The sequence below is a fragment of the Amblyomma americanum genome, chromosome 4 (assembly GCF_052857255.1).
Source record: "Amblyomma americanum isolate KBUSLIRL-KWMA chromosome 4, ASM5285725v1, whole genome shotgun sequence".
NCBI classification, from domain to species: Eukaryota; Metazoa; Arthropoda; class Arachnida; order Ixodida; family Ixodidae; genus Amblyomma; species Amblyomma americanum.
Genome location: NC_135500.1, coordinates 211,672,293 through 211,694,935, shown reverse-complemented (window position 1 = coordinate 211,694,935; position 22,643 = coordinate 211,672,293). Strand labels below are relative to the sequence as shown.

Sequence of the window (22,643 nt, the reverse complement as noted above, 5' to 3'; positions counted from 1 at the left end):
GGAACATTTTATATGGCTGTAGCTTGCGTGAGAAACGTACACAAAACACACCCACGCCTTAGATCGTACGTGGTTCGTGCGAATACCGAATCTCTTATACGGGCACGAAGAATAGGAGTGAGCAAACCGATTCACGAAAGCGAAAATGGGCCTCGGCGCGGTGGCCCAGTGGTTAAGACGCTCGGCTAATAATAATTGGTTTTTGGGGAAAGGAAATGGCGCAGTATCTGTCTCATATATCTTTGGACACCTGAACCGCGCCGTAAGGGAAGGGATATAGGAGGGAGTGAAATAATAATTAATAATTGGTTTTTTGGGGAAACGAAATGGCGCAGTATCTGTCTCATATATCGTTGGACACCTGAACCGCGCCGTAAGGGAAGGGATAAAGGAGGGAGTGAAAGAAGAAAGGAAGAAGAGGTGCCGTAGTGGAGGGCTCCGGAATAATTTCGACCACCTGGGGATCTTTAACGTGCACTGACATCGCACAGCACACGGGCGCCTTAGCGTTTTTCCTCCATAAAAACGCAGCCGCCGCAGTCGGGTTCGAACCCGGGAACTCCAGATCAGAAGAAAGGAAGAATAGGTGCCGTAGTGGAGGGCTCCGGAATAATTTTCGACCACCTGGGGATCTTTAACGTGCACTGACTTCGCACAGCACACGGGCGCCTTAGCGTTTTTCCTCCATAAAAACGCAGCCGCCGCAGCCGGGTTCGAACCCGGGAACTCCGGATCAGTAGTCGAGCGCCCTAACCACTGAGCCACCGCGGCGGGGCTGATCCGGAGTTCCCGGGTTTGAACCCGACCGCGGCGGCTGCGTTTCAATGGAGGCGAAACGCAAAGGCGCCCGTGTGCTGTGCGATGTAAGCGGACGTTAAACATCCCCAGGGGGTCGAAGTTTTTCCGGAGCCCTCCACTACGGCACCTTTTTCTTCCTTTATTCTCTTACACCCTCCTTTATCCCTTTTCTTACGGCGCGGTTCAGGTGTCAGCCGATATGTGATACAGATACTGCGCCATTCCCTTTCCCGAAAAATCAATTTTTTCAGGAATCATGACCCATCTTCCATCATCATTCTCCCCTTTCCATCGCTGCCCATCAGCTCAAATGCCGGCAGCTTTCGCTTAGGAGTTACTGCGCAGGCAGCAGCGGATTGTCCTTTTCACAGCACACGAGCGTGCCCACCAGCGAGCACACTGTCGCATGTGTGGCTCTATGCAAATTTTTTTCATAAGCATTCACCAGTCCTTACCTGCAGTGCGAGCAAGTTAAGGTAGCGCGAGGTAGTTATACCGCTACATGCTTTCTATCAGAGCTCGCTTTGTCAGTTCGTTGTGAGTGAACACAGTCCCAGGCGTGTGGAAACAATTTGTGAAGAAAATGTGGATATGATTTTGTAAGAACACTTTCTAACCTCTAAATTAAGTGGAAGGCAGTTGCGCAAAATCAAGCCTGTCTGAAAACATGAGTTTCTGTTGACAATTACGCAGATGGCATCTTTCAAGATGTAGCCAAAAAGACTACTGACTTGGGCTTGAGCCAGTGCTAGGATTCCAACTGCTTTGCGATGCTACCGGCGACAACGCTTTATACTTTCCTTTTGAGATAGAACGACGCGACAATCTATTATCGTTGTCTGCTGTCGTTTCCGGACTGGACACACACGGAAGGCGCTCAAGGCAGCCGTTTCTGTCCGCGCACTTCCCGCCGCGTTGTTCAAGATGAAACGCGTTGGAAACGCTCCGGCGGCTCGCTCGCAGCAAATCGCGCAACAACGCTCTCTTATGGCCTTCTGGCGGCCTCAAATCCTTGACTCCAGCAGCGAGCGACGGGTCGGCGGCGGGCAGGCCAACAAGCTCCCAGGAAATTCGCCACGAAACTAAGACAGAAGCAAAACGGGCCTCTCTATGACCGTGTCGCTTCTAGCCCAGAAAGCACCGCCGCGGGAATACGCGGAGGAGAGCATGTACCGGACCACAAAGACAAAAGAAAGAACAGCGCACTGGCGGTGTAGCAAGCACCTGGAAAACGGCGTTGGCGGAAAGGGGGGGGGGGGGGGGGGGCGGACACCTTTGACGCTTGGAGACATGCCTGAGGAAGGAAAGGGTGCAATTGTGCGTGAGGGAGAGGTCGCGGAGCAGAAACCAGAACGGAAACTGAACCACTGGAGTGTCGCAGCTAGCGGACAGACAGGTGCTGTACGCTGGAGGATGTGAGCTATGTGCGCCTTTGAAAGAACAGGGAGAGGGAAAGGGAAGAGGGGAGAGCGGGAGGTGGACTATGCGACCAGAGGTGAAGCTCTGCAACAGGTTGGAGCCAAAAAGGAGCTGCACCAAGCGCGACTCGCGCACGTACACCAGCAGCTGCCTACCTTCCGCTGCTCTGAAGGCGACACACAGCCAACGCTGTACTCTCGCCGTCTCCTTCCTCCTCTCCAAAGGCGTTACTGGCGTTGCCGTTCTTTTCTCGCCGCTCTTCCACCCGGGGCGCCTTTCTGGGACAAGGTCTCCCGTCACTCTAATAACCCCGCTGAACAATTACATTCCAAACGCCATCGCCGCTCGCCCTTACCTCAACGCAGGCACTTTTAATATACCTTTTTATTTTCATTAAGCTCCTTTCAGTTACTTCTTCATGCTTTCATTTTTCCCTTTAGGCGCACATTTGTATTCTTTCCAAGGCGTTTTATGCGAACCCCGAGCACGGTAATGCGTAGGCACCAGACAAGAATACGCCGCGCCTTTTCCTCCTGCTCTCGTCGTCATCGCAAGCGCGGCTTTGCCGCGACAGAGTGGTTGCTATATGGAAGATAAAAAAAAGTGTAAGGAAGACGGTGAGGAGGTATTCGCTTTCGAATGCCTTGGAAAAGCGAATAAATGAAAGCGAATAAATAAACAAAAACGCACACGCAGAGCTTTGAAGCGAACTCCGCGCCTCTCTGGCCTCTGACCTCTATAGCGGCGAAGTAACAGGCGGTAAGAAAACGGATAAAAAAAACCTTGGCGTGATGACGTTTCAGGGCAACAGCGGGAACTTATGGCGCAATAGTAGAAATGCTGGATCAGCTTTTGTTGCGTATGCGAAGGGAAACTGCATCAAGGACAGCCTTTGAGGGTGTGTGTATATAGCTACGGCGCACTGATGAAATACAAACAGGAGGATACCAATGAAAACTTCAAAATAAGAGAATTTCAGACGAAGGGAATGGTGTCGTTGCTTTGCACTAACAATTTAGGAGAACCAGATCTGCAAAGTTAAATCAAACTGCTCAATTTCTTACTTTAATGGCATTACGTAAGGTGCTCTTAATGTTGTTGATTCCCTCTATTTCGAGCGCATTTCACTTGTGCATGTTATTAAACGCGAGGCATATACTCTTTCCTTAATCGCTTTCCATATTCTCTTTCCAGGTTCTTGGGCAAGATATGGGCAAGGTAAAGGTAAACCAAAGACCGCGTGAAACCGGTCCAATGTCGCAACCGGGGGGCCGATGGCCGGTCTATTGTGAAGGGCCATATTTTGTAACGGAGCCGCCGAGCGACTGAGATGCCGCCGCTCCTGAACACATCGAAGAAGACGGTGCACCAGGTGGTTGCTATCCGCTTTAGGGACAATGAATGATAATATGTAACTTTAAGGGCGATTTTTCTCAACACAAAGAGCATTGTGCGGTCGCAATACCACACTGACTGCTCCTCCTTTGATGAATGCGGTCAACGTGAGCAATTCATTTCGGCGTTGACGCCGTTATCTAGAGCAGCATCGGGTGGGCTGCCTGTTGTGCTGTCATCGCGCAGACGGCAATAAATTTTAGTCTGGGCAAATTGCACTCATTCACATTGTAGCCTCTCAGCGTACGGTTTCTTTGTTTTTCGTGCGGACATCGTTGAGAGAAGCCAGTTAAAAGAGTTCACGGCCCGCATTATTTTTTTCATTTGCATGAAGTAATTCGCATGGTCTTTACCGGCTAGATGAATCAGTTGTTGCTTGCCATGAGGAGGAAGGCGCGGAAAGAAGGAAATTAAGCAGGATGTTCCTATGCTCAGCGTGGAAGGGGGATAAGATCATGCATTTTATTTTTCTTATCGTACTCACAATCTGGAAAAGAAAAAAAAAACAAGGGTAGGGGCTCACTGCATCTTTCATGACGCGTATGTACATTGATTAAGTCATTTCAGTAGAATGTAACAAACATTGGTGTGGAATGGCAGTGTGTGCGTATGTTATAAAAAGGGGTGAGTGCGAAATAAGAGTAGTGTGAATCCTTCACGCCCTAAAGTCCTCGGTGAAAATCGGCTCTAGTTTCTAGGCTTTTGTAGCGATCTTGACATGAAGCCATACAGCGACGTCCACAGGCGATAGCTTACACGACCGCTGTAGAAATAAAATACCACACTTTCACGATTAATACGTATAATCCTTTTTTTTTTTTGCGATCACACTGTATGTCTGGTTTTTTAAGTTCTTCAGTTAACGAATACGATTTTTTTTTGTTGCTACAGAAGCGGTGGCCATTTATTGTAGAAGTTCTCATTCGGGAGGTGCAGGGCTCGTTTCCCAATGCCGCCAGGTTCACACCGGTTCCCTGATGTGTACACGATTTCCCCCGTACTAGTGCTCGACTTTTCAGGAGTTAAATTCTTAAAAAAAAACGCCTTGAAGAGAAACGTTGTTTGATGGCGGAACGAATCCCCTGTAGCTCACAGCCAAAGTGCACTCCTGCAGAATACATATTTCCATAGTAAAAGAAAGCTCGAAATCACTGAACTTTCATTTGATGCTTTACTTTCTTGCATAACCGAGCCTTCGATCTCGTGACACCAACATGCATTCAGTGTACCAGAGAGCCTCCATAAAGTGCCGTTGACGAGCATTTGGCTTGGCAGCGTAAAAACAATAATAAACGAAAGACGTACGGCTTCCATTTACGTTTTACTTTCTAAAGCGGAGAACCAATTTATAGAAATATTATTTTGAGCTTGACCTCTTCCCCTTTGCTTAGGTTCTACATCGCGACGCCACTACGCCTGTCACCCTAGGGCGTTGAACTGAAGACCGCGACAAATCGCCCGGTTCGCGAGGTCGAGAATGAAAAAGTGACCTGTTTGCTATTTTCAATGTGAGAGGACAGCAGAGGTGAGCGCAGAAAAGGACGCTCTCCATCAGACACGCTGATTTGCGCGCCCCATCTCTAAAAGGGAACTGTCCGTCGGTGGTGCAAGAATAAGGTGCCCTTTATTTATTTATTTATTTATTTATTTATTTATTTATTTATTTATTTATTTATTTATTTATTTATTTATTTATTTATCTTGGCGCAAAATCGCTCGGGCGATGGCTTTCACTCCTTCCGCCCCTGCACTCGTCAGCCGGGAGACTAAAACAATCCCCTGCCTCCATCCAAGGCCGCTTCGTAAACCCCCGCGAAGTTTGTTCGGTGCGTCTGTTCAGCTATACTTTGCCTCAGCACATCCGGGGTCCTTGTGGGCGTCAGTGAGCCGCTAGGGGGCCGGAACACTAGATCAGTAATAAGAACGACATCAAAAGCTAAAGCGCAGGGAAAGTAAAAAAAGCCGAGAAGAGCCAAGAAAGCAAAGAGCAAGAAATGATTTTTTTTTTTTCCGCTGGGTGATCGCCCACAGGTGGAGAGGAGAACGGTCTCTCATAGCAAGTGCACACCGGGCGTATCTTCTTTCCTCCTCATCCTCAGCTACACCCTATAGCACGCAGTGCCGTCGGAAGAAGAGGGGAGGGGTCGGCCGTTCGTGCAAGCATTCCTTTTCCGCGCTATAACCCACACACTTCTTCCCCATCGCTGCTATCTTGACATTTTTATATCCCCTCCTCGCAGCCAGGCAGCCACGATTGCCCCACAGGCGTCTAATCGAACTTCGGGCTGCCTCAGCAGCTCCTTCCTCGTGCGAGGCCTTGGCGCCTGGACAGGCAGCGAGATCAATGTCTGCCTCCGCCCGCCAGCTGACCTGGCCTGTCCATCAAACCTCGGCACCAACGCCGCGAGTTGCGCCCGCAGGGAGCGCGCGGGGCAGTGTACGTCAAGCGGGCTTCCCATGGGCGGCCAATATGCGCGGAACACCGCGGAGCTCGTGCTTGTCGCTCGAACGGACCCGGGAAGGAGCTCGCGAAATACACGGGTGGCGCTCGACTGCGCAGTCTTTGACTATGAACACACGTGTAGTGTTTGCCCTTCCCGTTGAGGAAAACCTAATGCACCTATACATAGAGGACAGAGTTCCGCGTCCTGCCTCTATCCCCGTTCACCGCCGCGCGTTGGCAGCGACTGGTTAAGTGGGCAGTGTGTCAAGTGCGTGTCCTTTTTACGCGCGGGTTGTCCGACCGCATCTGCAGCTACGTGAAGTGCAGGACATGTTTACGCAAGCGAAGTCGGATGGAACTTTAAGCAGTCGACGAGATCCTTGCAGAAAGCAGAACGTTTTCGGCGTGATGAAGTATTTAGTCCATGAATGGGCTCCCCAGTATTACTTGCATGTCGGCCAAGCAGATCGATTACTGTACGGTCAATTCGAGCCGTGGCGAATTTATTTCGATCTTCGTGGCAGTTGAATAAGGGTCGGTCGAATAAGGTAAAAACAATATGAAACGAAAACTTCATTAGTCCGCTGTCAAGTATTCCGCAATTATGAATTACTAAGCATATCTTCTCTTTTTTGGGGGGTGTATCTGGTGGAGCATGATCTCATTAGCGCTTTTCTTCAAAAACGAAATTATATTTAAAAAAAAAATGTGACGAACGATTTAGCGTGCTTAGGCGAAATGTGATTTACGTGCGCTAGCGCTTCGGATTTCACTTCGGTTTCGGTGTTTCGCTTTCAGTGGAGGAGACGCTGAAGCTCCACCTTAACGGTATGACGCTAAAGAAATAGCGGTATAATGCTCATATATGCGGAAGTGGTCAATCTCTGCTTTGCATCCCTGTAGATCCCTGGGAGTTCTCATACTTCTAGTTTGGTGCAGTGGTGCAGAGGTTAATCGTTGCGCCACTGCCCTGCGATGGCAGGTATTGCCACTGGTGGGGCTGTTGAGACCCAGATTGTTCTTCCCGAGCGACCTCTCGCGACTAATCATTAAGTGAAACGCCACTTTTGCTCACAATCTAGGGGGCAGAATGCGATGACTTCGCAATTTCACGTGACCTAGGTGCCCCCCCCCCCCCCCCCCCCTTCGGGACGCCACCTATGACAGGTTGTCCACAACCCGGTGGGCACACAGAGGGACCTCACAGACAAATGCTAAGCGGCTGAGTGGAAGCTCTAGTGTTAACGCACTAAAATAGATTTCGTTCTGAAGTGTGCACTAATGGTGCGTTCCAGTGGGTGAGCAGGAGCTGTCAGTAGCACTCCCAATAAAAGTGCTGTCGCTAGAGGGGGCGAATTCCAGTGGGCAGTGGGAGCACTTTCATTCAGTGGCAGAACAGGGAGGAGATCCGCTGCGCCTGCGAAAGTGCCTTCGCAATATGGATAGCGCTACGTCGAGATGAGAGTATTGTTGTTCTCATTAACGGAACGACAGCGCTCAAAAGAAGCGCGCACCATGAGGTCGCCCCTACTCTAGAGCATAGCTACAGGTGCTGTCTACGCTTATCATGCCTTAACAAGAGGTGTCTGATATTAAAACTTAGAGTGGGGAACGCAATCTTATGCTCTTGGAATATGTTGACCCTGAATAACAAGATACAGATAGCGACAGCAAATTAGGTGCTCAGTGATCTAAACACCTTGGTCGTAAGAACAGTTCGTGACTAGCTCGCACCATGCTACATCAACAATTCCGCTAGCTTAGCGTTCGATGTCAGAGCAGCCGGCCAAATTTCATGCCGTTAAAACTTGCAAAGAACTTTGTCATTTCTCTCTGCCGCCATTCCCTGACTTTTTGGTGCCATGCGCACTACCATATCACGCCTACAAATCGTATAAGACAAACTACGGGAGTTGCAATTCGACCTTTCGTGCACGGGTGCGGCGAATGTGCATCTCCACCATGCGAGTGCAATACGAGTATGCCTCTAGTGCAGCGTGCACGTGCTACGAGTGTGTTGCGAGGACAGCACAGGTAGCAGCGCGGTTGCATCCATTCTCAGAAAACGGTAAGGCGGTGTTGGAAGTCGAATGCAAGGCAATGTCGGGTTTAATAGCTCTGTACAGCCAGTGTGACGCACATCTAACCGACTCCAAAGTAGGAGCATGCTCAAGCCGAGCAGGTATTTCAGTGTGAAACAGGGGCACATAATTCAACGTTTTTTTTTTTCATGCACTTGTGGAAGACAGTATCTCAGGACATTTCTCCCCGAGGTGTAATAGTGCAAGGACGGGCCAACAAGAAACAGACAGACCGGTCTTAGCGTTGCTCTACTTTGATTCGATGAACGAACCAACCAGCTGGACATGAAATCTTGTTACTTTACCTAACCGCAAAAACGGGCTGAAATATTTTTTTTTGCTTCTCTCTATATATCCTCCGTTCTCTAGTTGACGTTGCTCAATAAAAATAGCGATTGACAACTGGCCGACACATACCTTCCAAAAGCAGTTCTTCGTCAAAAAAAAAAGCACTACCAGTGCGCTTTCAAAAGACTATATATTTTATATATTTGTTTTTTGTTAACTATCTTCTTGCAGCAGTTATTGTCTATATGCATATGAATTTTTTTACACGCCTCTTTTAAAATAGATGGCGCATACGAAGTAACAAATTGATTCAGTACTACGCATGCCACACGGCGATGTCTCTTAGATGAAAGCTTCAATAACCACCACTACCATCGAAGTAACAGTGCTTTGGTCCCAGGTCAGAAAGCGGAAACTAAATATAGCACCACATTGATTTCACACGCCCAAAAAATCTATCAGTTCTTGCCATTTCTCGTCCACCGTTTTACGAATATTGTACCTGACCAATACTAGCCTTTTCTTTTGCACGTTTTCCTATTACGGCCCAGCCATTCGTCCTTGCTCTCATCGATAAGAAAAAAAAATATTTGAAGAGAGCGGTCAAAGGCTAAGGCGAGCAGCTTCACGCTGGTCATTTTCCTAACTTAGCAAGCCCAATGTTTCTAGGTGTTCTCAATGCAGCACGTGATCGTCGTTGCGGACTTCAGGGAGTCGAATCGTGTCGAGTGTGAACACTTCGCATTGCATTCTATGGTCTTGCTCTCATTATTTTTTATCATTTCATCAGCGTGAACCTCCGAAGGGCCTGTGTGCTCGCGCATGTCCCCGAAGAAGACAGCTGGGCGGTGGTTTGCATTTAAAAAGTAACATCGAAAACACGCGGTCATTCATTATTCATGCCTGTTTCGTGTACGTGGCTCTCTTCACGTGATCAGGAAGACGCACACTCTACCTTCACTAGAAGGCATCTGAAGGATATAGGTGAAGCTATTTTTGGAAACAGCCCCCTTCTTTCTCCACTCTCGTGAGGGTATACACTTGGGGCACACATCTCAATCCGAGACTTATGATGCTGTGCAAATATTACGCTCTTCTTAACAGCATCGCGTTGTCTATGGATATCATTCACTGCCTTAACAAGGTGTGAACTGTTTTATATTTAATAATTCAGCCAATTTCGCATAAACGTATTGCTGAAATTGGAATGACGGGGGTCATTTAGTTAAGGGGCGCTGAGCTGTTATGCTGGAAAGAGTGTCAAAATTTTGACGCTAGAGCGTTAGTACCCCCATGTTGAAAAACATTGTCCTGCGTCGGTGCAGGCGACCGTTTGAAGCCTCGCGGCCGGAGCACGCAGATGGAATCTGACACGTGTCAGATATGTCACGTGACCATTTGACGTCATCACATCCTGCCCACCGTGGCAGGTGACGACCTTCCCATCGGGATGTGAACAAACTGGCCACCGTGGCAGGTGGCACTTAAATGAGTGATCATTTATCGGGAGGGGTTTCTCTGGAAGAGTAACCTGGGTCTCACAAGCCCCACCGGTCGCTGTGTTTGAAACAGCCACCTGCCGGAGCAGTGGCGCATCGCTTAACGACTGCGCCACTGTGCCGGGAGTCGTACGTGGAGTAGCCGTGATCTATGAAGGTAAAGTAGAGAATGGCCAATTCCGCATATGTGGGCATTAACTCATTAACGTTATCGCGTCATATCTTGAAGGTGGAGCTTAATTGTCCCCTCCAGTTTTTTTTTTTTTCCTGGAACTGAGAAAATCTTCAACACTCAGTAAAGATCTATCAGCTAGTTGATGAACTGATTTATTGACACTGTTGACGGACACGTAAATTGTTTTAGTCGAAAGTTACAAGTTGGACATCGCTTGCAGTTGGGTTTAGTAAATGAAGACACTTGGATTAGCAGGTAATACATAAAACACAGCGCGCAACACAGCAGAAATAGAACAGCAGAACTACGTCCGTTTATTGTCCTATCCAGTGTGTGACTTCTGCGCTGTGTGTTGGTAATAAATGACATGCAGGGTAGAGACCGAAGTTATTTCTGAAAATAAGGCGTCTATGCAAAGTCTCCTAACTCTGTCTTATGAACCTTCCTAAAATGGATATAAATAATAAATATATTTAGGATGAATCTTCCTATATATATATTTCCGACCCCTGTATAGAAGCCAAAATAGAATGGCACCCTTCCCTCCCCCTTCTTTTTTTTTTCCGGTTGCATGCCCTGCTTTGCTTCAGTCCCTTTGCTATATTCCAAAATCAATTCAAATGCCCTTGGTACACTCTTACAGGTAAAATCAGACAATCATGTCGATTACATGCAAGACTTCAACAGCCGCAGTCTGCGTAGAAGGTGTCTAGGTGCTTAGGGCAACTTTCTGACTTAGACACAGAGCTTGCCAACATTGTTTACGTTGTGCGAGCGGTTTTGTGGTAGTGGAAAGAACCCCACGCTTTACCTGCGCTACCGAGTTCGAGGTTGACGAAGCTTGTGACTGTGCAACTTGCTATGTCTGCCTGCCAGCAAACTTGCGCACAGGCACCGTCACTGACACCCCGCAACGGCGGTTACTTAACGTTTTAACGCACTGCGGTTAACGCACAGCTCGCGCGGTCGGGGCGAGCTTGACGAGCTACGTACAAGGCCGGGTGCCTGAACTGCCTCATTCTGCACGACCGTCCAAGACCGCGCTGTGTTGGGGAACGGTTGAGGGCAAGACCTTTGGGATGGCATGATCGATTTTCTTTTTTCTTTGACCGTTGGAGGTCGGCCACTCCTTTTTTTTTTTAACCGCGCCAGACGTCTGCCCCTCTTCAGTCAAGAACAATAAGCAGACGCTCGTCGTTATGTGTCATGGCCACCGGCCGCATCGTTAAAGCGGGCAAAGAAAATGATAAACGGCGTCACGAAAAGCGCATTGTGCGCGGGGGCGTATCGAAGCAAACTCTCGGTTTTTCGCAACACGCTTCGTGCGCGCGGGGCGCGAAAAGCGACGCCTTTTGGAGTAGAAGGGCGTGGTACGAAGAGGTGACCCATGCATGCGGAGCAAGGTAACTAACTGCCGGCGTCTCTTCTTTCGTCGGTTGTGGACGCCCCTCTTTCTCTCTCTCTCTCTCTCTCTCTCTTGAACATGTTTCTTGAAGAGGAGGGAAAATGTCTCATGGCCACAACTCTATACTGCGACGAGATTATCTCTACAGGATGAGGCCCATTGTTGCAATAACAAGAGCTGTTGTCGGGCTAGTTGGTGATCGTCTATATAAGCCATGTTATATTGCGCTAAGACTACGAGAGAAAAGAGAAGAACACATAGCACAGGACAAGTGCTCGTCCTGTGCTATGTGTCGTAGTCATAGCGCAATATAACATGGCCCATTGTTGCAAACTTGCCGTTGAAACTCCGGAGCCAGAGTTTAGAAGAAGTTAGGCAGCTGAGAGTGTTCATAAAGTAATGGCACGAAGTTGGGTCCCACGTTAGCTGCTGTTTTCTTTTGCTTGTTTTGCTTGTTTCAAGGCATGCAATGAGATGAGTTACCACGACGCGGGCATCAAATATCTTGCGCGATTCCAAGCACTTGTGAATCGCGCATCGGATGTTGTTTTATCGTGTACTTAAATTTGCGCAAAGTACCCCCTCTCCTTGCCGCACAGACACACACACGCACACGACTGGTTTTACACCTAGGAATTGTAGAAGCACCCTTGACGTTCCTTTTTTTTTTTGTCAGCAAGTAATGCATTCAGGCGCCTGATGACAAAAAGAATGCAGGGAGACGTGCTTACAAAAACGAAACTCAGATATTCTATCAGGACAAAGATATCACCTTAAAAGTACGCTTCACCGAGTGTTAGTGTCTGCCTGTTGACTGCCTCTTAATAAAGTACTCTACGAGCGCTCTCAATGGTGCATTTTAGTAGGTAATGATATGCACACATTTACACACATAAAGATAGGAGGACGATTTATTTTTGCACACAAATTTGCACACTGAGTGTCTTGATCGGTTTCTACCTTTTAAACCAAACGCGCCAGAAAAACAATTGACTTCCTCTCTCGATGCGTTCAGAGGATAAGTGAAGCGCTCCATTATTTCCATCGTCAACTTTTGTTCCATTTGCTTATTTTCCTAGCAGCATGAAAAATTGACCAGCTATCTCTCATAACTATAAACTGTTTTTCTAGCTGCTCCATTTCTAGCACACAAAAAGAAAAGTGCATTCGCATTTGTTGTAATAAATGAGAATTTAAAGAACAATTTTAACTAAGGAAATGCATGAGCAGAGGTTGGGCATACTGGGCTTCTCTAGAACCTTGCTCTCAACAGAGGAATCGGGAAGAGGAAGAGTGCGAGTCTCTGTCTGCAAGACACGGATGTTTCCTCTTTTTGTGTTGCTTCAGGTTACGCGAAATTCCCTGCACATGGGTTCATCATAACTACGTCCCTTGTGACGTTGCAGATGCGAGGATACGAGCGACCACGTTGATTGGCGAGGCTCTATATATCCTGCACCGAGAAGACAGTTACGTACTTCACAAGACTGAGCTAGGAAGGACCTTGACCTGTCAAGAAAAAGAGAAAGAAGAAAAAAGAACCTCTTCATAGTAGGATTAACTGCATCAGATGAAATAAAGTCAAGTTTTTGCGTGAGTCATAGCCTGCACGTGCCTTAACAACACGATATATGAAGTTTAAACTTGAACAAATTTTTCGGGACGTGAACAAGCGGAGCTTTCCGTTGTTTTTTTTTCTGTCTTGATCACGATCACAGAGTAGAGATATTTTATCAGCGCCTCAGAAACAAACTGCCCTTCCTGCGCAAGGATAGACACTGATAATCTGTCATAAAATCCGCTTACCAGAAGAGGTGGAGGCTCAGGCAGCATAACAAAACGGCTGCGAAACTGAGCACACTGTGCTTATTCTGCTGGCATCTCTCCTTTCACGAAAGCAGCTCTTCCATGAAGGCGACGACAGTATACACGAACCTACTGACGCCGGATGTCAGCATCCGTCCATAGCCGTAGACGATAAGGCTTCAAGTGGCAGACACGCAAGCTCCTGCCGTTCTGGAAAAACGCCATTTCACACGCGTAAAGTGCTTGAAAAGAATACCAACACAGCTCTTTATTTCCGTGATCTCTTTCAGCGCCTTCGACTTAAGCGAACGTGCTTTTGAATCTATCGCGTGCGTTTCGCTGTCCCGACGCGTCGGCTATTCAGCTCCGCACACATCGTGTGCCAAAGCGCCTGCCTGTCAACGCGACGTTCGCGTGGAGTCGCGAGGCCACTTTTCTCTCGCTCTCCTCGCATCACGCATGGGAGATCACGCAATGCATTGGCAGCCGGCTCATTTGCGGCGCGCGCGTCAGTTTTATGCATTTCCCCAATTACACCCCGCAGCGCGATATACACGCCAGCCGTTTCACAGCGCACGCTCCGCCGACACCCCGTCTACCACTCCGCTTATATATACAGGAGGAGGAAGCCAGCCTCTTGGGTGACTTGTGTCGAAGGAGGACTGAGCAACAGCTCGTCATTCCCCCCGGCGTACCCAACGAGGTGTACACCGGAGGCCCGCGGAAACGTCTCCCACGTAGGAAAAGCCACCGGCGAACAGCTGACTCGTGATAGGGGTGACTAGCGCGGTGAACGCTAAGCCTACAATTAAGCTCCGCTCTGGGTCGCTTCTCCTTTAATTCCTGCGCTCTTTCTGTGCGGCGCTGTCGGCCCCGACTGGGCCGAACGCTTCATGCTCTGGCGGTGTGTGTAGCCGCTCTCTGTCAAGCTTCGTTCACGACCGAAATCTCTGCCGAGCGCCAGTCGTCGTCTGTTCGTCATCGGCGTCCACCGCGTGCGTGTGTACGCGCCTCGTACAAGCTAAATATATACACGGACGCTGGCAGAACAGGACTGACGACGACGAAGTCGGTACGGACTGCCTGCATACGTGCAGCATTTCCTATGCGCGGCGTGTAGCGGCGCGTGTTAGCACCGTTGACAGCGGGCGCGGGAGCACTGTATGGAAGAACTGCGGGCAATGGCGCGGACTCGAAGCAGGAGAGCATGTCACAGTCTGTCGCCGTCGTCACCGCAAGGAAAGCTCGAGCAGCATGTTCCTTTCTGACGCGCCTGTGACTTGCAAGGAGTGTATATAGGCGAACCAAAATGGCACAGCAGCGAAGGAGTGTTGCTCAGTGCAATGCGGACACTCGCGTTTTGCACGTGTTTCGAGCGGTCGACGCACGAACACTGTTGCTAACGTTTTGCGACGCAAGATATTTCTCGTTCCAGACCGGTCTCAACAAAATGCAGCTCGTGGTTTTGCATTTATTCCATGTGGCGTTGGTTCGTGCAACTCGGTGAAAAAAAGAAAAAAAAACGGCCCAAGATATACTGAGGCTGGTTATAGGCGTAGGACGACTTGCCTATGACAACAGACGTGTGCGCAAAAACCTGCTCTGCTGCTTGTGAGTGCAGCGCTGAAACAAGGGCAGAACAAACACCATCGTGCTAGCATTGTGTTGCATTACTACCCATCTGGGCAGTATGGTCACGCAGGCGCCCAGCCAGGATTTGCCGAGTACCCTGCAATAAAGTTTGACTCTCAGCTGGACGTCACGTAGCATTTCTGTAAGCCGGTGCTCAAAACATTCGTATTGCAGCGCTCTGTGTGTGTAAAAACTAGAATGATACACAAGCGTACCATCTCTGCCGTTTCTCTCAGCGATGCCAGTACAAGAAAAAGAACCACAGGTGGTCGAAATTTCCGGAGCCCTTCACTACGGCATCCCTCATAGCCTGAGTCGCTTTGGGACGTCAAACCCGATAAACGAAACCATAAGCATTATCTGGTGCTGCGCAGTTAGATATGACTGCTTTTTTACCTGGGCCCGATCGCAGCCTCGGGACCAGCCTAGAAAGGCGCGCGAGCTGCGGTAAGTTCGCGTGCAACGTCGAGTTCCGCGTTATAGAGACTGCAGCGCGTTGCCTGGGCCCGCGAGACCGCAACCGCGAGCTGTGCGCGGAAAAACGCCCCCTACTCGAGTGCGCTTTCTACGCGGCTATTGGGTCTCACAGGCAGAAAAAGCAGTCACATCGAACCGGGCACCAGTTGTAGTCAGCCGCCGCCAACATTCTGCGAGCATGATCTCGCACCCAGCGGCTAACGCTTCGTGGCGCTTGCTTCAGTGAGCCACGCTGTCCGTCATTCGTGTTAAGTGTGCGGGCGGCTGTACGTATACGCGTGCGCGCGCAAAGGCGGCAAAACCGTTGGCGGCTAGGAACTCGGCGCCTGCGGCGCCCGACACGTCGGCTTCGCCGTCGACACGGTCAGCAGCAGCGGCGGCGGCGGCGAGATGGCAATCCAGGCCGCATTCGAGCGCTCCGCGTGATCAGCAGGGCCTCCTCTTCGTCTTCCGCCGCTTCGCAATGGCCGGCGCACACGCTCTCTTGCTGATGCCTATGCAGCGTTTGCAGCACTCCTCTTTGCGGTCCGCAATCGAAACGGCATAGAGCACGGCCGGTTGCTTGGCCCCTGCGCCGTCCCTCTCCTTCGCTCGGTCGCGTCAGAAGTGTGTTAGTCTCGCCGCCGTGCGACGAGGGTTGTCGTGAGCGGGGTGTGTCGCGTCAGCTGCCGTTGGGGGCTCGCGCATAATTTGCCCTCACTTCGCGCCGTGCGTCCGTGGCCGGCGTGAGACGTAGTCCGGTGGGCGAGGAAAACTGAGCCCGAGAGAGGAGGGGCGGGCGTCGCCGGCGGAGTTCGCTGCTCGGTGGCCGAGCGGTTCGCGCGCGATAGACGCACTTGTTTGCATAGGCCGTTGTTGTGGACTTTTGAAACGAGATTCGTCTCTGAGCTGGTTTTTTTTTCCTTTCCTTTATGCTCATTTTTATTCATTTTCTTTATTTTATTGTTGTGCTCGCCCGGCGCACGTCATTTCTTGTTAGCCGGGACAATCGCGATCGTTACGACTTTTCCCGCGCTCTCTAGTATGTTGGACTTGGCTTAGAGATTGAGAGTTTCGCCGTTTATGTGTGTGTATGTGTATGTGTACGTGTATGTACTCACTGGAATTTCTTGGCCGCAATGGAAAACGAACTAAATAATATAGTACAAGTCTTGGCGCCTCCATGGCTGTTTGCGCCAAGGCCGTGAACAGCTATTACCGATTTTTTTGTAGCGAGAGCTACACTACGCCAGCTCTTCGAGCCTTCAGCGTGGCACCCTTGAGCTCCGTGGCTGGTCACGTAGTTGGTCACATGGCTGGCCACGTGACCAGCCACATGGTTCGTCACGTGTTTCAAGCCGTTACGTGACTACTATGTGTACAAAACCATTGTGTCTTCACTTTCAAGCCGAACCTATAGCGTAGCCAGGCAAATGTAGCCCTCGCGTCACTCCAAGTTTAACCAGAGCTAAACCACAGCCATTTTTTTTCCACAGCAAGGTACTATATATTGTTACGTGACGGCCAGCCGAAGAATGAGACGAGATGACTGATGGCAATGAGATGGTTTAATGGCCGCTGGCCTAGCGCGAGCGCTCCGTCTCGGGCCACTGCCAACTTCGTCTTCTTCGTCACGCTACCCTGGGCCACCGAGCGATCGTCCCGATCGGTGACAAAGAGACGCGCGAAGTGGTGATGGGCTTCAGAGGATCGCGGGACAGGAAGCACAAAGTGGTGAGGTGCTAGCCGCCACGATGAAGGAGATGGCTGAATGATTTCGGGTCCGCGAAGCCCTGGCCGTAGGTCACCAGGAGCCGACGGCAGGGGCTCCAGGACGCGCCGAACGGCATGGGCAGGGGAACGGTGTCGTCACGTGTGGGTAGCGTCTCGTGTCGGTGGGGTCGGGTCCTTGAGTTAGGTTCACTTCATCGTGTCGAGGGGTCTGGGCGGTGGACGGGGCGGGGGAAGAACGGCGAGATCGGTTCGGGTCTGAAAGGCTGGGGCACGGCCGGGCGACGCAGACCAAGAACTCACGACCGACGACCACGGCTCCCGCATGCGCCGAAGCTCCCGGACCAGGATGGGAATGGACTCCGCACCTCACACCAAATGTTACGTGACGGCAAGCAGGTGAAGACAGTACTACATAACAGATGGCGATGGAATTATTTGTTGTTGTTGTTGTTGCCTGAAACGATGATGGCACATACCCACGGTGGGGGATTGGCCTGGGTTTGGTGCAGGTCCAAACAGGGAGTGTCTAATCCAAGTGAATCTCAACCGGCTTATCAATTAAGATGATTGGGAGTGAAAAGGAAATCCTTAATTTGATTGAGCATGAGGAAATCGAGTTGTAAATCAAGGAAACAAAGCTGTGCGAGTAGAATTACTAATGTGAGGATTGATAAGGAAGGAAATAATTTTGAGAGAAGGAAATTTAAAAAAAAACGAAATCTAGAAATTAGCACAAAAATCTCCCGGTTGCACGGATATACTTGTGGAGTAGTTGGCACACTTGCCAAATGGCATGCCCTTTGACGGTTGCACCGAATGAGAGGAGGATGGGAAGAGTAAACGGCAGTCCTAATTGAGCGAGAGGATTTACCAAAAACTGAATTCTCTGCCGGGCAAACCGCCGGCAGTAGAGGATGAAATGATCTATGGATTCAACGTCCCCGCATGACGCACATAGATTCGACGGCGTGAACCCCGAACGGCATAAGTATAGATTAAGGCGAGGTATCCTACAACGCAGCAGTTTCATAGAAACCTCACATTGTCTTGACGTACAGTAACGTATATTCCATGAGAATTTCAAATGTTCGAAATCCGCTGTACCAAGGATGGGCTCGTGGCTCACGTAATGGTGAATTTGGAAGCGTTCATACCGGGACGTGGTCAGAAGTATGAGGTTTGGAACGCCCTGGGCAATAGGGCCATTGATGGCAGATTTCGCGAGGAAATCGGCCATAGAATTGGAAGAAATGCCACAATGTCCTGGTATCCACTGAAAACGCACCTCTATGACATGACGTGGCACGAAGTACAATAGGGATCGGTAAAGGAGAGTATTTTGCGAGCTTGCCAGTGCAGCCAAGACTGAGCGGCAGTCCGAGAGAATGATGACTTGATCAATATTGCTGGCGGTGGGCCTAGCGCGAGCGCTCCGTCTCGGGCCACTGCCAACTTCGTCTTCTTCGTCACAGTATAGCACGAATTGACAAAGACGTGGGAAAGGGGAAAAATGTAGCGTTCCTTTTTCCGTGTCTTTGTCGATTCGCGCCATCGCATCTTTGTCAGTATGCACAAACAACCGTCCCAAGAATCAGCTCGATAGAACCTATTTCTAGGACAAATTGTAAAAACGCTGAAGCATCTATCTGCCCTAGAGTTTGGTGATTGAACCACATATTCCATGTTAAAAATAAAGTTTGCGGCTTGCAAGGTTCACTTACGTTCTAAGTTAAAAATAAAAATAATTCAAGGATGACTACTACAGCCCTCACATGAAGTGCGTACCAGGATTTTTTTTTTTCGGCTGGCTGAAATGTTCTATTAGCATGAACCAAGCAAATGAATGGACAAAGCATCAAAGCAGATAACATAGCCTACAGGTCTCTGTGCGTCTACGGTGTCAAATTTATCAGCACATCAGCTAGGTTTCATATCGTTTAGTATCTTGGCACCGCTCAATGAATTGAGTCCAAAACTTTGCATTATTCTGGCAAATTTAAAATGATGAACGCGGCAAAAAAAAATAGGAATCGCCCGAGACAATATTACATAAGAGCATCAAATGTTGAGTATTGTTTGGCTTGGTTTTACGGGATTTAACCTCCCAAAGCGCCTCAGGCTACAAGGGACGCCGTAGTGGAGTGCTCCGGATTACTTCGACCACCGGTGGTTCTTTAACGTGCACACTTTTCGCACAGTCCACTGGCCTCTAGCATTTCACCTCCATCGAAATGCGACCGCCGCAGCTGGGATCGAAAGCGCGTCTTTCGCGGTCAGCAGTCGATCACCATAAGCACTGAGCCCCCGCTGCAGCTTGTATAGTTGGTTTTGTGCACGGATGATAAAAAAGTTAAGATCACATGATTAAAACAAGTCGTCATTTGCATTCTAGTACATGATGTTTCCGAGCTTTTCCGCTTTTTTTTCTGCATAGCGATAGATAAGAGAAATTGAAAATTGGTTTTTTGAGAAAGGAAATGGCCCAGTATCTGTCTCAAATATCGGCGGACACCTGAACCGCGTCGTAAGGGAAGAGATAACGGAGGGACTGAGAGAAGAAAGGAAGAAAGAGGTGCCGTAGTGGAGGGCTCCGGAATAATTTCGACCACCTGGGGATCTTTAACGCGCACTGACATCGCACAGCACACGGGCGCCTTTGCGTTTCGCCTCCATCGAAACGCGGCCTCCGCGGTCGGGTTCGAACCTATAGATACAAAAGAACACATCGGCGTTTTTACCTTCCCATGGGCCTTACTGTTTTTGACATTTTCTACTGTGTGTACAACCAATACCAATACATTTTCTTTAAACAGTGAAACACATGTACATAGTGAAGCACATGCTTCCGGCCAGAATACCGTTCAATCAAATTTCCCTCTCGTAAAGCTCGGCTTGTTCGCCTTCATTTATTTCGTGTTGAGCTTCACGAGTCGTTGTGCACATGTAATCTCGCGACAGCCTGTAAATCGAAATTGAAGAGTCCGCTTCTCGAGCGCGCAGTGTTCGCACGAAGAACGCTTTCGCTGGGCCTCCGTCGGCCTATGACAGGCGTCAGCGGATCACCGCGGCCCGCTGCTTCTGCATTCCACGTCAATTTCCCCCTTCGGCGCTTTTGCTTTTGCGACTCGGGGCTTTTTCAGAGCCGGCCTAAGCAGCCCAGAGCCGTATTGTTTAGACCGCTGACCTCTTTTCTTGAAGGGAAGTCGAGTGGCAGTAAATGGGAAACATAGCGCGCATGGGCAAGAATTAACGGATGGAGGTCACATTCGGCAAAGCGTTAGCAATTCTATGTTTTCGAGGCAGCCCTGACGCAGGCGCCGAAGTGCGAACGAGAATAAAAAGCACCGGGTCGCGCTTTCGAACTCACGGGATATGCATAGCTTGACCTGAGTGACACCGGGGCTCTGCTGAATGCAATCAGAGCCAGCGGTCTGCTGAGTGGCAATCTCGCTTTGACAGCCTCTTCTGTGCATCGTTTCATCGAGAGAGCCTAGGTGTTGGGGTCGCTGGAAGGCCAAGGAAAGATACCGCGCTAAAAATGGTGCAGCCATTTTCAACACCCCGAGAATTACTTATCAACGCAGCTTCTGTATATGAGGCCTTAGGCGGCGCCCCAAAAATAATACGCACTCAAGCACCGACGAGTGTTCCGAAATAATATCCGACAAAAGAAACTAACCCATCGGATTATGCAGCGGTAAAAGAAGTTAGAGAACGTATGCTTATACTCTCGCAGATTGACAATGCCTAGTTGTGCGATACGTGAATATCTGGCGCCTTCAAGTCGCATAATTATTGGAAAATATGAGCCCCAAACCACGGTGTTCAATAGCGTGCTACTTTTTCCAAAGACATGGGCTAAACAGGAAGAAAATGATTACTGCTTACTTGTATTCAAAATTATTCAGCACGTCTGAAAGTATGTATTTTTTCTATTCCATGAAACTTCAAAATTTTTTATTTTTAGTTTATTTTTTTGAATTTTTATTTCTTTTTTTAGTTTCAGTCACTTCACTCTTCTACTTCTCCCTCTCATGCGTCTTTTTTTCTTGCAGTTACCTATGGGATTTCCCTTGGCATTCACCACTAAACATTGGCTAATCCCTCCGCGTGGATATGTGCCACGAGTACTGAGGTCAACAACAGCAACAATAATGCTTGTCAATCAGAAAACAATACATGACGCACGGCCTATTTTTGCCATCTTTCATGGAGTATTGTCCCAATCAGTAAACCGGTATTCATCATGGGACTGTGATCATCATACTGCCTCATGCAATACCAGTATAAGCCGCCGCTTCGATGGCGCAGGAGTTAAGGTGCTCTGCTTCTGACCCGAAAAACGCGCGTTCGATGCCGGCGGTGGCATTGCGATAGAGGCGAAATGCTAGTGTAGAGGCCCGTGCACTGAGCGATGTCAGTGCACGTTTAGAAACCACAGGTGCTCGAAATTATCCGGAGCCATCGAGTACGGCGTTCCTCATCGCCAGACTCATTTTGGAACGTTGATTCCCATAAAACCATGAACAGTCCACGATAACAGTACTTAGCAACCAGCGATCGTCATTTTTTTTCCACCTTTATACGCAGAGTTTACGCTTGGTTGTTTTCTTATCCATAATGCCTAATCGTCATTATCTCCAGCCAGCTGCTTTTAGAGAGGCGCGGGCAAGTACAGAGGGCAAAACGCTTGCCTAGAACAATATCTAGGCGTGTTCCGCGCTTAACGCGCGATATCTAGCGACGACATTTCGTTATAAATGGTCTGGATGTAAGCATGTACAGTTAAACTCATAGGATTTCAGTGTCATTTTTGGCCTTCCTGGTCTCAGCGGCTTTGGGAGCTGCGGAACACACAGTTAGGTCGTTCTAGACATGTGCTTTGCCCTCTGTACATTGAAGTAGCGCCAATTAAAGCATGTTCTTTCCTTTAAAACTGGCGTTGGATAAGTAGCTGCATGAATCAAAGTAAATGCATTGGTGCAGAGGTGCAATTATTTTGCCAGGTGAGGCTATCAAAGAAGAGCTTTTCAGAAGCCTGGCGTGCTTAAAAGGGTACTGACACAAAGTATTTTGGTGTCCGTTTTATTGCCTTGAAAGATGCCTACGGGCCTAGCAATTAAGAAAATGAGCTCAATATACCAGTGCGGGGCATGAATAACAAATTACAAACTATTTTGCAGCGTCAGTTCCGGTCTCGGTCGGCAACGCCGGCAAACACTGGTTGGTCATGAAAACATCCACTCGGTTCGATGACGTCACAATGATTGAAGCAAATGCACCTTGATGCCATTCGATGTGGGTGGAGGTTGGAAATGCCAAGCGGCTCCTAGGACAATATTCAAAACCTTATTACATTCCGTTTCACTCAACGCCTGCGGCTGAAACTTGCTAGAAGGAATCTCCTTACGCTCAAAAACAGATCATTTAGTTTATTTCGGTTCGAAATTTTTATCTGTACCCCTGGTAAACAGTGATAATACGCAAAGGTAGTCGAATGGGCTAGTTAGTA

At 49.0% G+C, this 22,643-nt stretch overlaps 1 protein-coding gene and 1 non-coding gene across 2 annotated transcripts in view; both read right to left on the bottom strand.

Annotated features, from left to right (window-relative positions):
* The window catches only part of LOC144129253 (salivary peroxidase/catechol oxidase-like), a 118,649-nt gene that overhangs the window by 78,319 nt on the left and 17,687 nt on the right, over positions 1 to 22,643 (bottom strand). The window lies entirely within an intron of this gene.
* On the bottom strand, positions 700 to 771 carry TRNAS-ACU (transfer RNA serine (anticodon ACU)). The gene has a single exon. It is a non-coding gene; the product is annotated as a tRNA-Ser (tRNA).